Source organism: Carassius gibelio, chromosome B9 (genome assembly GCF_023724105.1).
Source record: "Carassius gibelio isolate Cgi1373 ecotype wild population from Czech Republic chromosome B9, carGib1.2-hapl.c, whole genome shotgun sequence".
Taxonomy (NCBI): Eukaryota; Metazoa; Chordata; class Actinopteri; order Cypriniformes; family Cyprinidae; genus Carassius; species Carassius gibelio.
This window is the reverse complement of record NC_068404.1, coordinates 17,953,584-17,971,767: the sequence shown is the minus strand read 5'-3', so window position 1 is coordinate 17,971,767 and position 18,184 is coordinate 17,953,584. Positions and strand designations below refer to the sequence as shown.

The 18,184-nt window shown below is 37.1% G+C and overlaps 1 protein-coding gene across 3 annotated transcripts in view; it reads right to left on the bottom strand.

The window, feature by feature from the left end:
• The window catches only part of LOC127964754 (Krueppel-like factor 12), a 49,326-nt gene extending 31,518 nt beyond the window's left edge, over window positions 1-17,808 (bottom strand). Inside the window, exon 1 of one of the 3 annotated variants that reach the window (XM_052565073.1) lies at window positions 17,656-17,808. The gene's annotated coding sequence lies outside the window, so the exon portion shown is untranslated. Of the gene's footprint in view, window positions 1-17,461; window positions 17,625-17,655 lie in introns of those variants that run through there. The other 2 variants (XM_052565072.1, XM_052565074.1) reach the window with 2 other exon arrangements.
• Window positions 17,809-18,184: the final 376 nt, after the last annotated feature.

Genomic DNA, 18,184 nt, shown 5'->3' with positions numbered 1-18,184 from the left:
TTCATTTTTACAGTTATTGCTTAGTCATAGTTATTGTACTTTGACAAAAATGTAGCCAACATTTTGTCATCTTCAATAATTCTAGTCTTAGAAATTAGAGAAGTCAAACAGTCAAACTATAAACACATTTTGAAATATTTAGAAAAATGTATAAAAACGAAACATTTGAAACATATCAAAACATTAATATAACAAACTGTAAAAAGTGTTTTTATTTATTTATTTTTTACAGAAATTAATTCAGTAAGGAGCCATTCAATTGATCAACAGTGACAATAAAGAAATACAAATATTTAGTAATGTTATACATGTATAACATTACTAAAATGTATATTTAAAATAAGCACTGTTCTTTTTAACTACTTGTTAATCTAAGACCCCTGAAAAAAAATGCATAATGGTTTTTAGGATTAATGTTCACAAAACATTTCTTATTATTACCAATTCAGCATATTAGAAGGCTTTCCGAAAGATCGTGTGACACAAATTACATTTTAAAATATTCTGAAATAGAAAACCGTTCTCTTATATTGTAATAATATTTCATAATATTTCACAGTATAACTGTTTAAACCTTTATTCCATAAAATAAATGTAGGTTTGATGAGCATAAGATACATCCTTTACTGATTGCAATCAATTCTCATGTCACCCTACTGAAAAAAAGTATATATATATATATATATATATATATATATATATATATATATATATATATATATATATACACATATATATATATATGTCCATCCAGCAGCACTACTGTATATATAGCATCCATGTTAGCCAATAGCCCTTACACTGTATTTACCAAGCTTTCTGGCTTTTAAAAGCAAAATAAAATTTCTGTGTGAATTTTAACCCTACGCTCTTGTCATTGACGAAGCGTGCATCGAAGCTAATCTGTGTGTATTGGATTGATATTGTGATCAGGAGGTCCAATGGCTGCAGGTAGTGGTGGGCTGAGATAATGTTGCCATGGCAACTCAAGTTGGAGCTCAGAGGGTTATTGTCCTTCTGGATTGACATGCGAGGTTTCACAGTTGACCAGGGCACTCGCTGTTCAACAGACGGCTATTTTTTTGTGTCCAAGGAGCTGTCATCATGCTCGTGTGTATTGTGTAAGCATATCACTCAGAGACATTGATCATTAGATCAGATAAATGAGCCAACCTCTTGCCTAACTAAGCTTGTCCCTTAAGAGAGGTCCAAATGGGAAATCAATACCAAGAGCAAGGTCTCAGTTGTTTCATTAACCATCAAATGAACAGATTATTAGCATAATTGAGTATAGCACTACGTGGTTAACATTTAGGCACAATTTGTCTATCTTAGCTCCAATTGATTAACACTTAATCAAGGGGCTGTGATGGAGGATGCTGTATCACCAACTGTAGTTAACAGTGCCAAGGTGATATGAGAGGCAAGAGTAACAATGACTAATTCTAGATCACTTTTCCTCCAAACAGCACAAATGTTCTAACCCTAACAAAGGAATTTTCACATTAAGACTTAGATGTTATGGAAATGTTTGGACCCCATTGGTTTTTACTGTAAGGTCAAAAAAAAAAAACACAGAGATATTTTTCAGTCAGTCATACAGGTTTAAGAAGACATTCTTATTTTAAATAATCTTGTATCTGTTTTTATCCATACAGTAAATAAAAAGTTTGGACCCCATTGACTATCACTGCATTTTGTCTTCCACAAGAAGAAATAAAGTTATACAGATTTGGAAAGACAATCTTATATACATTTTTTGTTTATCTGCTTTTATCCATACAATAAATAAATAAAAAAGGATGGACCCTCCTGACTTTCATATTTTTCAAAATATCTTATTTTTTGTTTCACAGAAGAAAGAAAGGCATACAGCTTTGAAATGACACGAGGGTGAGTAATTGATGACAAAATTTTCATTTTCATTTCATTCACACTATCTCTTTAAAGATCTGAAGAAATTGAAAGGGAGCAATCGAGCGAGAGAGAGATTAAGATCACCTTTCCATTTCACCGGGACGCTGAAATGAAATGGTGATCCCAGGTGTGAGTGTTATGAGCATGGGAGGTGCAGTCACTGAGTGCTCAGGCATCTCATTGCCATGCATGGCTAGAGCTGTCCCCCGAGAGGCTCCCTGAGAAGAATGAGGGCAATTCAACTGGAAACGGGGCAACAGGGAGGGGGCCCGCCTGGGATTTGATTCCGGCTGAGGATGGGGGAGTCAGGGGAGGGGATTGGCTGGCACTCCCATGCCCAGCCATAGCTCCAGAACTCCCCAATGGATGTGGGTGCCGATGGAGACACGGCGCAGGGAGCGGAATTGCCAAACAGACCCCGACGAATGACGAGCGGATCAATATGAGGTGACAAGCCTGGATGGAAAAGCCTGACCTTCCTGGACCCCACGCTGACCTTGCTACACAATGACTTTAGAGAGCATTCAACTTGCGCCTAGAGCCGGCTGCATACCTCATTGTGTAACTTTCTGCCTTGCTAAGCCTAGTGTGGCATTGATGTGAGGGGCGTTACAGTGCACAGGAGGAACCTCTATTTAAGTGGTTTAGAGGTATTTCTAGAGTAATATGAATCTGTCGAGGCTCAAGATGTATAAAAGTCGTCTGACATTTAAAATTCTGGCCAATACCGACAAGTCAATCATTGTTTTTGTGTTAGGGTTAGGATATTAAAATTCCCTCCGATATGTCTGATATGTCTGACTATTTTATCTAAATAAACTAAAAAGGAAATACAAAAACTTTATTCGTTTCAAGTCAATTTACACATCAGAACATTACTTGTGCAGCATGACAAAATGTGTATTAATTTTAAGATTTGCTAAAGTTCACATTTAATAATGTTATTAATTTAGGTAATCTAAATGCAAGAATAGGGGAAATAAAAATGCAGTGTTATTTTAGCAATTTTTACTATTATATTACAATTTTGAATTCGTTTTTATATTTATGTTTTCTGTTTTCATTTTAAGTATAGTTTTAGTAATTTTATGTACTTTTATCATTTGTATTATTTTGAAATTTTATATTTCTAAATATTTAAATATTGTTTTATATAATCATTATTTTATTTTGACTCAGTAATTTCAGAACTTCAGCTTAAACTAAAATTGTAACTCTTGCCCAGACAACTAACTAGAAAAAAAAAAGTTTATGTAATATTTATATTTTATTTTTGATTTAGCACAAAAAAAATTAAGTTTAATTTTAATTAACAACATTAACAACAAAATTAACAACTGCTTGCACAATAGAATATTCAATATACTGTACAGTAGGCCAATATGTATTTAACATCCAATAACCGATATGCTACCATACCGATACATGTATCCTAGCAAAAATATTCAAAAAACACCAAGAAATTTCAGAATAACAAAATTCATTTGGAACGTGGGCAGAAAAGAAAGAGGAGCAGGATGATCATCCTACTGCTTGGAGGCGTTTCATATCTGAAATTTTTAATTTTTGCACTGGAGGAGTAGCACACTAACAGACGGGTTCCCTTGGTCCTGCCAATGCTTTGTTCCCATGTCGAGAGCCCTGAGCAACTGTGGGCATCTGTGGCACAGAGGCTGGTCCTGCTGCCATGGGCCGAAGGGGGAAATGCGGATGGGGATGATAGGACGAGGAGGAAGTGGCTGGGGAGGGAGGTAGGGATTTAAGCACTGGAGCCCAGCCAAGAGCCAGACAAGAACACTGAACTCAAACATGCCAAGAGAGCCTCTCAGGCTCAACCAGAGCAAAAGAACAGCATTTTACGTAACATAAGACTCCACACTGAGGAGAAAAGCTATTGAGAGCTGCTCCCCACTGTGCTCTTGTAAATAGATTACCTGGTCGTTTAACTTGCAAAAAACTAAAACTTTGTAACTTTGTAACTTTGTCGAAAAATAGTGTAAATGAAATGTGCAATTTCGGAACTACTAGGGTTACCAAAAGTTTGTAAAAACAAAAAGGCTTCCTGAAGACTGGTTAGACAATAGTCTTCCATTGGTCAGGCAAACAGATTCCAAAGTCAAACTTTTTTGATCTTCTTTATCTTTACATCATGCTGATCTTCCTAATAAAAATTATGTAACCACTTAAGTCAAAAACTGTATTTACATATAGAATGTCCACAAGATGCAATAAAATTAAGATTTCCTGCAATTTCTGCAAACCAAAACTCATCTCAAGCTCACTTCCCTCTTTCGTCCCAAGCAGAGAACATGCAAGTACCACCTTTCCTTTCACTGTCATACCAGACATAGGAACTCCTTAACCAATCAAGAGAGAGGAGGAATTCTGTGATAAGACAAGTTTGTTTTATTATCAATATTTTTTATTTCACACATGGTCATGTTATCATTTTTGAGATCTACTGTCAACCGTCACTCAACATGATCTGATAAAATAAACATTTTGGAACTATTTGTATTATGAAAGCATATATATGAATCGAAAATAATTTAAAATGAATGACTATATGACAATTACTATGCCACTGCCATCCGACATCCAATGCATTTTTCAGTGCTCACTGAAAACTTTTTCACAAGTCCAGCATCACCCAGTTATCTCTCACCTCAAAGGTGTCTGAGTATACACTGCATTTGAAGAGGAACTTAATTCTTGATGGCTAACAAAAAAAAAAAAAAAAACTTCTACCCATACACAAACTGAACAGCAAATGAATTTCATGAACGTACAATCACACCCACATTCCCATCTCATGGATTCTAACCCCAATGCTTCCCATACTTCAGTGTGGACTGTATTTCTTGGTAAATTTTTTCTGGCATACTGCAAATGACTTCAGACTTTCCATTTCATAAGGCACATTTTCCTTGGCAGGCAAGTCTGCCCTATAAGACTTTGGCTGCTTTTAGGACCTTTTTTGATTCGCGCTCTAGAGAGATGTGCTGCTTCAGTACCAGCTGAGTTTGTGGATAAGTAATGCGAGCGTGTGTTCTCCTCCCTGCGCATCCAGACGATAGCGCTTCACCTCAGGGAGCCCACTTTGCCATTTTCCTCTGGCTAAAAACAGCCACACAACAATGCCTGTCATTCACTCGGGCCCCCAACCAAGCAGATTTGCTGTCTTATAGCTCTCTTTATTTTTCTGAGTGTGACAAATGTACTCTGACTCGGAGATGAACAGAAGAAGTGCTGAAAGACATGACCAGATAAACTCCAAAAAATGAGGTCACAAGGGAACGTACTACTCTCGAATGCTCATTTCACAGCCATGTCAATGCAATCGAGATGCACAGAGCATAATCCAGTTCACCCAGAAGAAGCCCTAAAGCCCATCAGCACAGTCAAATGCTGGGGCCAGCTGTCAAAAGACTGTACTGTACATCAATTTTACCCCATTACCCCCATCACTAGGCCTCACACACCTGATAGGAAGTGAGAGACCTTTAACAGAACACTGAGGCTCTTGTAAACACCAGGCCGACTTTCCAAAACACAGGCTGGCGGAAGTGCCCATAGTCCAGTATATTGCCCTTGGGCTCTGGCTATTTCTGCACGAGGGAGATCCTGTGTCAGTGATCCACTGAGGATAAGACAACTCAGCCCATGAGACACTGCCCCAGTCCACACCATTCGCATGTAAACGGCTGGACATTTATGATGCATCCAGAGAAGTTATTTTTGTCAGTCGGTTTGTTTAGTATTGAGAAAAAGAATAAAAATCTGCTATCAAAATGCCCCGTAGGATTTCAAGTATTTGCATAAAACACAACTATTATTCTCAAATCCTTTCCCATTTGACATAATATTATGAGATAAAGTATATCAGTCAGGTTTGTTTACTGATTGGTCAGTGTTATGGGGGTGAAAGGTCATGAGTTGTGAAAAAGGGAATTAAGGAAAAGAGGGGACAGAGTCCATTCTTGACACGTGCTTTTTTCAAAAAAAAAGGAAAAAAGAGAAAAACCTTGTTCAGTGGAATCCAAGCTAAGAAAAACATACATCAACTACACAGCTGAACAATACTGGTATCCTGATCAGCTGTCCTTGATCAGCATTTTTCAGCTGAAAAATGTGTGTCAAAGTTTATGAAAACAGTTTTAAAGGGCTTAGTATCAGTAAACTATTTTGTTTGAAGTTTCAAGATGTAGAGTGACAGCCTTTACACTCAGCAAACAGGTGTCTTTACAGCTAAAGCAAAGACATTGTGGGTTTTTTTTTTTTTTCATTCACGTGGTTTTTCAGCTTCTCGTAAACCTGTCTGGTTTCCTGAGCTTTGGTACCTCTGCCAAATCTGTCTGACCTCCGACAAATTTCTCATGATTTTCCAACATATCACCCCTGTATACACACATACGTACACTGTATATCCGTCTCACCAAAGTGTTGTACTGTTTTAACAGCAACAAAGTTGAAATAGGGCTGGGTATGCTATATCGAATATTCAATATATATTTACAGTGATCTCATTATGCAACAACTGTAGTTTTTTCATTTCAGTTTCCTTTCTTTGGTAGCTAAGTTTCAATGAAATGCAATAAAACATAAAATAGTGGGAAACATTTTTTATCTACTTAATTCAAAGTTTGTAATTCAGAGAAACAACGAAAGATAATTTCTTCAGACCTAAAGTTCGAAACATAGAAATCTGCTGTTACCTACACATTTCTTATCTGCAATGGTTGGCTGCACAAGAGAGGGGCGACCCCGCAGCCACTGCAAGCACACCTCTTCCCTTCCCCCTTTAGATAAAGTGCAGTGGTCTCAGGGGCCGTGCTTTAAAATAGACCTGACACAAAAACCTCAATTGCTCCGAGAGGTATGGAATGGGTGGAGTGGTCACCGCAGAGGGATTTAGCTGGAGAGAGGAGGACTGATGGTCTGTGCTGGATCAATATGGATTGTGCATGTGTGAATGTGCTGCTCCTACAGTATTTCATATTTTCTCCCTCCAATTCTTCAGTGTGCACAAGAACTGGAAATCCAACCTCATCTCCAATTCAGAAAAGAAAGCTAATGAACTGCCTCTGACCAGCAATGCCTCACAGCGCTCTCTCTCCCTCTCTTTTCTCCCTCTCAGAGCATGTCACGTCTGAAGTCTGCAGTTGGTGTACTGCAAAGCGACCAGATTTCCAAAATGAAAACTGGGGACTTTTCTGGTTTAGTAGTGGTATTGTTAAAACAAGCTATTAATAATTATTTTTGGTAATTAAAGGTTAAATAAGACAAAAAATAAACATTAGATAAAGATGTAAACTTAAATGACATAATAAAGAAATAGTCCCCAAGAAGTCATAGTTTCATGAAATAATACTAGATAGTTAAAACAGCAGGCACGTTTTCATAAAATTATTATTATACTTTAAAATACAAAACAACACAATGTATAATAATGCAATCTAAAGCTACAAACCCAAAATGATTGTTCATATCTATTGGCCCTCTTGTTTACAAGATCTATAGCTTTTTGAACAGCAGTATGACTGACAGTCTAAATGCATTTATAGACAGCCTTAGTTTATTTATAAAGGCAAAACTTTATATAAACTAAATATATGGTTATGGAAATATATTGTGGTTTTTTTTATAAAGTAAAAAAAAAAGAAAAACAGGGATATTTCTGAGGGCTGCTACAGCCTGGACAGGACAGCAAAAACGGGGTATGTCCACAAATAAAACGAGGACGCCTGGTCCCCCTAGAGTGCTGCTGAACTGTGACCACAGAAGTGAAAAATTAAACATCTGTATTTTTATTGTGACAGGTCATTGTGACTAATAAGTCATGTAGTGGTAATGTCACATTGATTCACATGACATTAATCCACTTTTAATGAACCCAGCCCATTCTAATCAGTCTTGTCACTGACATTTATCCAATGACAGTCAGTAATGTCACTGCTGTACAAAAATCCCTCCACTGTCTAAAAGAATACAAAGTGTTACTCTTTAACAATTACTCTTAAAAGCTCTGTTGGCTTATAGGAAAAGCCATTTAATTCCCTGGATATTATTTAAATGTAAAAATTAATAAACAAACATAAACGATTAGTAACGCACATCCTGTTTGTCATCCAACCACAATTGCTTGTGATGTGATTGACAGTTGAGGATAATGCCCCACCTTTCAAATCTTACGCCTGCTAAGAAGGTGCTCACAGCTGTCCACAGCATTCAAGTAAATCCATTTAAAAAGTGTCCAAAGCTAACTTTCAAGGGCCATATGCGTCCGTACCAGCTGTGGACCGCAGGGTACCTCTGTTTGCTGGAAAGGTAGGTTCCATCCAAAGAAAACATCACACACGGATGAGCAAACAACAATACTGTTTCACACTCGAGCTGTGAACTGTCAGATGCTTAGGGCAAATATTCACCTTTATGCTTTAGCAGTGAAGTGTGATTCACTCAAGTAAATCCTTATAAAAAGCACATACATATTATATACACTACTGTTGTTTGAGGTTGGTAAGATTTTTTTAATGTTTCTGAAAGAAGTCAAGAGATTGCATTTACGTGAAAAAACACAGTGCAGTCAAAAAAGTATTACTGTGGAATATTATTACAGTTTAAAATTATTTTATTTCAAACTACCATTTTCTATTTTAATAGGTTTTCAAATGTAATAAGCAAAATGTAATTTACTCATGGGTTGACGAAGTTGAATTTCTTTATGAATTTTCTTTATTTCTATTAATCAGAGATTTTCTTAACATCAATGTTGAAAACATTTGGGCTGCTCAGGATTTTGTGGAATATTTTATATATTTTTCAGGATTCTTTGAAGAATACAAAGTTCAAAAAAGGCATTAATTTGAAATACAAATCTTTTGTAAAATTATACATGTCTTTACTGTCAATTTTGACCAATTGAATGTATTCGTTCTAAACAAAAGTACACTCTTAAAAATAAAGGTGCTTCCCGAAGCCATAAGAACCTTTTTGCCTAAATGGTTCCTTAAAGAACCTTTAACATCTGAATGACCTTTCTGTTTCACAAGATGTTCTTGTTTTCTTTAGAATCGCTGTGAAGAACCTTTTAAGTGCCTTTATTCAGCTTTGAAAGTCAGCTTTGATTGTTCCTAATAAACTGTTTAACTACACTCGCAAGTGAATATTAAATTATGTTGTGGGATAATAAAAATATATTCTAAATAAACTACAAACATAAAATTATATACATTTATTTTATCTTCACATTCTTTCTTGTAACTCCTCCCTCTCAGTCACACACCTGACTGAACGGCTCATTATGCAGCTCATTATGCAGCTCATTATGCAGCTCATTATGCAGGCCTTTGTCTTCTCAGGTCTAAATCACAGTGATATTCATCATAGTTGACGACTACTTGCATATGACTTTTACCAACAAAAAGCGTCTCAGAAAATTTAAATCAATATATTGTTTTCTGTGAGTGAGTAAACAAGATGATTTTCACATAATTTAGAAAGAAAAATTCTAGGCTACAAGCTCCAGTTCTCAAAAGTCCCGGGAACCAATGTTCTGTATGTGTTTTATGGCCTTATTGAAGTGATTTAACATTTTTAGTTTGCCCTAACCATGCATATTTTTTTTTTCTCAAAAATACAATCATGTACATACATGCTACTTACATATTATTATAGCCCAGTTTGTGCTGATTACATTGAGATTAGACTTTAGCCATTTAGATGTGTATAAGAAACTGAAAAAAGCACAAATATCAGAAAAAAAACTTCTCCAGGCCTCAAAAATACCCTTATACCTCAGAGGGTTAAGAGTCTATTCATTTTCTTAAATAAAAATCTTAATGACCACAAGTTTTTAACTGACAATGTATTTTTAATTAGTATGATAAAAATTAAGCTTATACGTTTAGTTGAGTGGTGTGTTTGACCAGCCAATATCGCTCATGCAGCTAAATTTGACAATTAGTCGTATGTGCTATTATGTTTGTTTCTAAGCTTGTGCTGAACCCAGTAAACAACCACCCAAAGCATCTTACGAAGCGAATAGCCTTTGTAACTGCATAACAACACTGGTTAGCTTAGGAGTCTTGTTATACCACCTGCTGTCGTAACAGGACTAGTGATTTTCTGTAAATAATAGCAATTCAATGGAGCTCTTAAATATCACTCGCTGTTACACAACCGCCATCATCGCCATAAGGAGATCGGCGAAGGGGCTTTCATTCATAGTCATTCTACTGGTCGGTGAACATCACGTGGAAATAAGAGCAGTCGTACTATGTTTAGCAGCGTGGGTTATACAATGTAGTGAGTCTGTTAAGTGTGTTTGCGGAGGTGGATGGGAGGAGGGCTGGAGGTCTGTGGGTGGAGGTGGTGGAGCGCATTATGATCAGTACAATAACCCACTCCTCATGTCTTGGGGGGACGGCTGCATCCTCCAGCCTTAATGGTGAAGAGGTTCTTTTCAATGCCTTGCGCTCCGGCCCCCTCCCCCTCCCCCTACACACATAAACAAACACATTCAGATCACTAACTTACTACCTTATACTTTGCAACTAAACAACTACAGAATTTGAGTAAGTTCGATATGAACAGGATGGAGCTACACAGAAATCTCACTTGCGTAAAACCCAGATTCACAATTTCAGGACGTGCATATTTACATAGCTCACATCCTCTTGTAGTACCTCCTACACATGCTCTCTGATTAAGCAATGGCATTTATGCCAAACAAGAACACACACTATCACAACACACACAAACACACACACACACACCAAGCGAGGCACGCACTCATCTCGCACGTTCTGTTTTTCTCTGCAAATCTATAACCAGCACTCTTGCCACATTGAGTAAAACGGCAACTTCAGAGCAAAAATTCAAAGTTCAACTCACTTGAACATTGTGAGGGTATTTTTAACCTGAAATTTGACCCATTCCGGCACCCATATCCCCACTTAATTGAATAAGCAGCTGGGTTTATGTTCATGCTTCATATGCAGCATCTGCTTTTCAATTTGCCTTTCCAGGTGTTTTTTTTTTTTTTTTTTTTGCTAATATCCGGATTTAGGGGCCAGGTATTAGGGGTGTGAGCATAAACAGATAATAGAATAGAATAGAATAGAATAGAATAGAATAGAATAGAATATTAATAATGTAAGAAAAATGTAAAGTGTAAAATGGCCTAAAATTGGTTGTGATAGATAGATAGATAGATAGATAGATAGATAGATAGATAGATAGATAGATAGATAGATAGATAGATAGATAGATAGATAGATAGATAGATAGATAGATAGATAGATAGATAGATTCGATTTTCAGTTTTGAGATTCGAATATTCTTTTTTTTTTTTTTTTACACGTGACTTCCGTCGCGGATTCATTCTCACTCATGCTTGAACCGCCCGTTGGTGAACGTAGTGATTTATTTAATCTCATACTGAATAGGTACAAAATGCCCAAGACCTCAGCTGTTTGGGAGCACTTTAAATTAAGTGAGGATGACAAGAAAAACGCAGTGTGTTAAATATGCGATTTGAAACTGGCCTACCACAACAGCACCACAAGTTTGAAAAATCACCTGAGTTCTGTAAGTAGCACGCGAAAAAAAAAAAAAAAAAACTTCTTTTATGCGCTTAATTTGCTATGATAAATAGGCTAATTGCAACATGCTTTCAATAAAAGCATTGCGCATTTTAAAGATTTAAATTAACAAAAAGTCAGAATAAATCCCTTATATAGAATAAAACTAATTGTAATAGATATTAAATTTTGTGTCATTTTAAAAACAATTCATTTATTCTTATTCAACTGTTTATAAGCATGCTACCGTGTTCTTTATTTATTACACTTCGTTGAAATCACTGTGTGTTACTAATTTAATTTCTGTTTGGGGATTCATTTGTTTTAAAGAAATGTTCGTTATTAATACCTTATTAAAGTTCTTGCTCTCAACAGACCTTGTGTTTTGTATCACTTGTGCACGGTCCGTTTTGGGAGCATAAACCTGGCCGTGTAATGCGTACCGGAAACTGTTCTAATTAAAAGATTATTAAATGTTTATTAATATTTAAAGAATGTGTGCCACCTGATCATATTGCACCAAATGCAACACTGCACTCCACTGGGTCTGCCGCAACACATTTACGATGCCGAAGAGAGAAACCTGAAGTCGTGAAAGATGACACAAATGCAAACCGACACTATTATTATATATTTAGCCCCACCCACCGAAGCTTCGAATATTCGATATTGATTGCCACCTAAGCTTCGAAGCTCAGAAAATGGCATTCGAAACAGCCCTAATAGATAGATTGATAGATAGATAGAATTAGTCTCAGATTGTACATTTCTTTGAGTTTATATAAAAGAAAAATGGCCAAAATAAGTTATCTAAATAAAGAAAGTTAGAAATACTCATGGTAATCTCAGAGTCTATATTTTCTTACATATATAAAAATATAAAATAAGAAATCAAATCAAATAAAATCCCATTCTGGCACCCATAGCCTCATCTAATAGAATAAGCAGCTGGGTTTATGTTCATGCTTCACGTGCAGCATCTGTTCTTCAGTTTACTTTTCCAAGTTTTCTGCTAATATCCAGCATTAGTCGCCAGGTATGTGTTCAAGCAAGTCGCCTGAGGGAAGTTATACCATGACATGGACTTGAGTGTGAGTCTCTCAAAGCTGAACCATTCATGCTGTGCTTTGCTTTTGGATCGTAACTGACTCCATATGTTGTTTGCATGACAACTGCTAACAAAGTTCATGCATATCTCAGAACATCCTACCGATGGTTTCAGAGTCCCCTGACTGACCAATTAAAATAAACAATAGTCAGAGCAAATCCTTAATGCATTGTTATTCTTTGAGGGATTATACTGAATCTATTTTTTCCATTAAGTTCCCAAAAGTCATCTCAGGTTAAGGGACGGCAGCTAGGTGCGCTAACCGTGTTGTCATGACGACAGGCAGAGAACAGTATATAGATAGAGTACGGCGCAGGTCTGGTCGTCTTTGATTTCTCTTATTGTCAGGCAGAGCCATAACATGTCTAATTACTAAAAATGAAATACATCACTACAGATATTGATATAAAGACTGTTCTGAATATTACACATGACCGAAATAAAAAGTGTGATCCAGAGTTACTGACACTGGATAGTGACAGTTGTCGTGAATCATTTGTGTACTTGAAGCAGATGCAGAATTCCACGTCTTGCTTTCTGTGTCAGAGTGTTCAACAATCATCCTCCCCCCCTCACCACACACAGCTTCAGTAAACACACCAGGGCTGGACACCAGGGTCAAGGGTTGAACACACCAGAGGACACGCACTAGAACATTTTGTCAGCTTAGCAAAATGTTGAAATGAGGAGGAAGAGAGAGATCATCAGACCCACATAGTTACCCATAATTCTTTCTTTCCCCTACTCTTCTGTTGGGTAGTTTTTGCATGGGTGCTATACTCACAGACATTGTTGAAGAATGACTGGATCATCTCAGATTGTCCCTTTTCTTAGAAGCATACAGAGAATGGAAATTGTTAAATAAATAAATAAATGAATAAATTTGTGATCACAATATCAAATCGTCCCTTTTCTTTGAAACATATATCAAAACGAAGATTGTATAATCATGCAAATTTATATAAATTAAATTATGTAAATAAAAAAATATTAAATATTTACATCCTTTTTGTTTATTTATTTTTTATATTATTTATTTATGGAACAATTTAAGGCCATTTTCTGTTTGTTGTTTCTCAGAAGAAAAAAAAATATATTTTCTTAGAAAAATCAAATGGAAATGGTCTGAAATTGTTAAATAAATAAATAAATACTAAAGACAATCTTAAACTGTACCCTTTTTTAGAGCAAACATCAAACAGAACATGACTAATGACAAAAAGAAATTATAAAGAAATGCATGATCATAATAATCACAAATAGACCCCCTTTTTAATAACATACTGTATATCAAATTTAAAAAAGAACTCAATCTTTTAAATAGACAGGAATATTGTATGGTCTGTCTGGACACCATTCTTATGGTGTAAAATAAAATACAATAAAATAAAATAAAACTTGTAATACCAGACGGTCCTTTTATACAGCATACATTAGATGGAAAGCAAGTGAGCATACTCAGTAGTGGCATCCATATACCTCCTGTATGACCAATCAATCAAAACATTCCTTTCTGAGTTTGCAAACATTTGTGAGTCATTATTCAATTGAAGGACACACTCGGTCTCTGTCACATGCTTCAGTTTACTCACTGATATGCATGAAGCCAGGCTCAGCGCACATACATTTTTTATGTCATGATACAAAAAGGAATGACAAATTATTTTTCATACCAAGCACCACAGAAATCGTTCAGTTTAGTCTGGCTGTACAGAACACACACCTGGATCCGTCAGTGCAGTGAAGGGTAGAATTAAAACGACACGCCCTCTGTGCCGCCAGACAGGACCAGTGACAGACCCAACATTATCTCAACATGTCCACGCTCCGAATGTGCTGTGCTCCACTCTTTAGCTGTTTTAGCTAAAGTGGGATTGAGGGCAAAGCTGAGCATTTGATCAGCTGGAGCCGACAGCTATGTAGACCACAGGGGCATTCCTGGGTCTCCTGGGTTGAGCCTGGGACAGATGAGGCCGGTTTGGGACTGAATCCAACCCACTTCCTGGGCTGAAGCTCTGGGGGTATCTTTTGAGGGTTTTCCAGATAATCCCTTCAGCAAGGTGTCCAGTCTCAGGCGAGTCCCATCAATAATTCTATCCCCAGCCCACCTGTGTGAAGCTCCTCCAAGCAGAAAGAGGCTAACCTTTAATTCCCCATCCACATGGCCAGCAGGACACGTAAAGCAGAAGTGAAAAGCAGATACGCTCTACTGTGATTATTGGGTCCCATTATTGAGCCCTCTATCTGGCTGATTGCTATCTGGGAACCACAGATAAAATCCTCCAATACTCTTCTGATAGGGGCCACAGAATCAAACAAATATACTTCACGAAGTCGATGAATCAAATGAAATGTTGGATTTTTATCAGTGTGTCTCTAACATCCTTTTAAATACAGGAGGTATGCAACATTCAAAAGTTTGGGGTTGGTAAAATGTCAATGTTTTTGAATTAAGTTTCTTATGCTGGCCAAGTCTGCATTTCTATGATCAAAAACTCAGAGTCATATTGTGAAATATATTTTAATATATTTTAAAATGTAATTAATTCCTGTGATGGCAAAGCTGGATTTTCAGCAGCCATTACTCCAGCCTTTAGTGTCACATGATCCTTCGGAAATCATTGTAATATTCTGATTTGGTGCTCAAAAACATTCATTTTTATTATCAATGTTGAAAACAAATATTTATTTAATAATATCTGTCTTTAAATGCACAGTATCTGAAGTATACTTGTAAAAGTTACACTTTAGCACAATCAAGTATACTTCAGCACATCTTCAGTTGGACTTCAGCACATCTTCAGTTGGACTTCAACATTATTTCCACACAATTAAAGTGCATTAAGCACAAAATTAGTTGTTCTAGCAGACTTTAAGTAGGCTATTCCAGTTTATTATGCCTAAAGTACAATTGCAGGGTAATTATTATAAATATGTAAATTAATTTTGTAGTATATTTAGCATGAAATAAATTAATTTCATATATATTATAGCATATTTATTTTTCAATATGGTACATTTTAAACGAACACTTATAAATCTTTTGTGATATTATAAATGCCTTTCTGCCTTTTGATCAATTCAAGAAAAGTATTAATTTATTTAAAACAACAACAACAACATGGATTTGATAAAAAAATCGATTAAATGCATTCAAAAGAGATTTCTATCTAAATATAAAATTAAAATCAATTAAATTTGAACATGCTAAAACTGATCCAACTAATTGCATTATGAAAATGTAGGTTCTGCCTGTCTGTGCAAAACTCTCCGCCACAATGCTAGGGTGTTCTGGGTGGTTGCCAGGGCTTTGGTCGTGGTTGCTAAGGATGTTCTGACTGGCTTGTAGCATGTTGCTATGCAGTTGCTAAGGTGTTCTAAGTGGTTGCTAGGTGGTTACTTACTGACCCAACACGAGAGACCACCTCAAAGACACACTCCATCAAAGAGCCTCTATTCAGTGTGAATTTAAGGGCTTTTTTTCCACCCGTTTTTTAGTCCGCCAGGTGAAAATCGTAAATCTGATCACTTCTACAGAGTACAACTCTGCCGAACAAGCCACTCAATTTGAGGCATCACTCAAATGCCCAACCATAAAAATGAGGAATAATAACAGGAACTGTTGCCTATACCGAGCACCACTAAATGCCAATTGTGGTCACCATGACCTACAGTATCAGTAGCAATAGTATCATTTACTAGTGTTTTGGACAACACATACACTCACTTTAACAAGGGTCTAAACTGCATTAAGAGCATTAAATAACCTCATCTCTGGCAGAATAGCCTTGAGTAACAGTGCCTGCCTCACAGTTTAAGGCTAAGTGACCAACATTTGCACTGTGTAGAGTCACACACATCAGAACACAGTTACCATATCAGAGTACACACACACACACATACACACACACATTGGGTATCCTACCTCAACCCACAATCACACACACACACACACACACACAAATGCACATCGACCTCCACACCACCCTCTCTCTGCGAACAAATGCCTTAGCTGTCAGTTGCAGCCAGGTCTGCCGTAATTGAAAAGAACAGCCACGGGCCAGCCCACAGACAAGGTGCACCAAGCCAGGAGCCCGTCACTGACAGCCAGCCATCAATACCAATGACTGTTCCTTGAGGAGCAGATGACATCCACGACACCACCCATGCAACACCCCCGCGCACACATACAAACGCTTGTCTCCCGCCCCCTCGTTGTCCTTCCTCCGCCACTTGAGTCTCTGATTCCTACCCCAGTTTGTCACCACAGTTACTCCACTCACTGGGAAGCCTGTCATCGCTTCTGAGATGCACGTGCCATCGGCAAACGCATGCATACACGCTCGCACTCACTTACGCTCATGCATGCATGCCAAACGAGGGGGATCAAACTTTTTCGAGAGTGGAACAGTGGCTGCTTAGAGACCTCTTACTCCCTTCCCTCGCACACACTTTTCTCAGATTGTGTCAATATTTAACCCAGGAAAAAACAAACATTTTGCCTCTTTAAAAAACTAAATCTTACTAAACAATCCTACACATACTTTGTGAACTCTGTTGAGACACTTCTAACCACTTTATGGAAGATTCTATTGTGTATAGCACTTAATTTAGATTAAAAACTGAAGAAAAAAAAACTATGCCATCATGCTTTTATTTCATATCTTTAGCCACCTGCATTGTGCAATTGTTATAGAAGGCTGGACAGCATCAGACTTGTCATTTTGCGTAAGATACAGTGACAGCTGAACAAGATGCGCAGAGCAGAGACAAACAAGCAAGACAGAGGCATTCAAAGAAGAAAATGAAAAAGAACAGTGAGGAAATAAGAAAGAATAAAAAATACACAGACCTGACCAGGAGCTGAAGAGCGACAGAAACTGTCTTCCTTATACAGTCCTCTCTGTCTGTCTCTCTGTTTGTGTGTATATGTGTGTGTCTGTGTGTGTGACTCCCTCCCCTCTCAGCTCCTCTCAGCTGCTCAGGGCAGTTCTCAGGAAATGAATGGGAGCTCACAGAGAACTGTTGTACTTGCAAATGACTTACCACGGTCACATGATCCGCTAAATGTAGGGTGGGCCGGTGGGTGGAGGCTTCATAAGCAAGAGAAGACAATATACTCTAAGCTTTAACAGCATGCATCGAATTACACGGGGCCCCTCGTGGGAGGTTTCCGACATGTCTCTGAGCCCAGGCAGCGGAGAAACGCTAGAGTACCTCCCCATTTAAAGGGGAAGAGAGAAAAAGAGAGAGAGATGGGGAGACGGAGGGAGAGAGAAGAGAGTAGGTATATTTCCTCACAAAAAGTGCCCTACTTTATATAAGTTTGAATCTGACAATTAAAAAAAAGTTAAAACAGGAAAGAATTTAAACATTTTTTTAATTAAATACATTTAAGTAAATAATTTATAATATAAATGTAACTGTAATACAGTCTTAAATTTAAAGCCTAAGCCTTCAAGTTTTCTTTTTGGCAATTAAGAGCAAAAATTTGATGTACTGTAATATTTATCCCAAATTGAAAACATATCAAAATTTGAGTTTATTATCCTACATTAATTATCTGTAGACATTT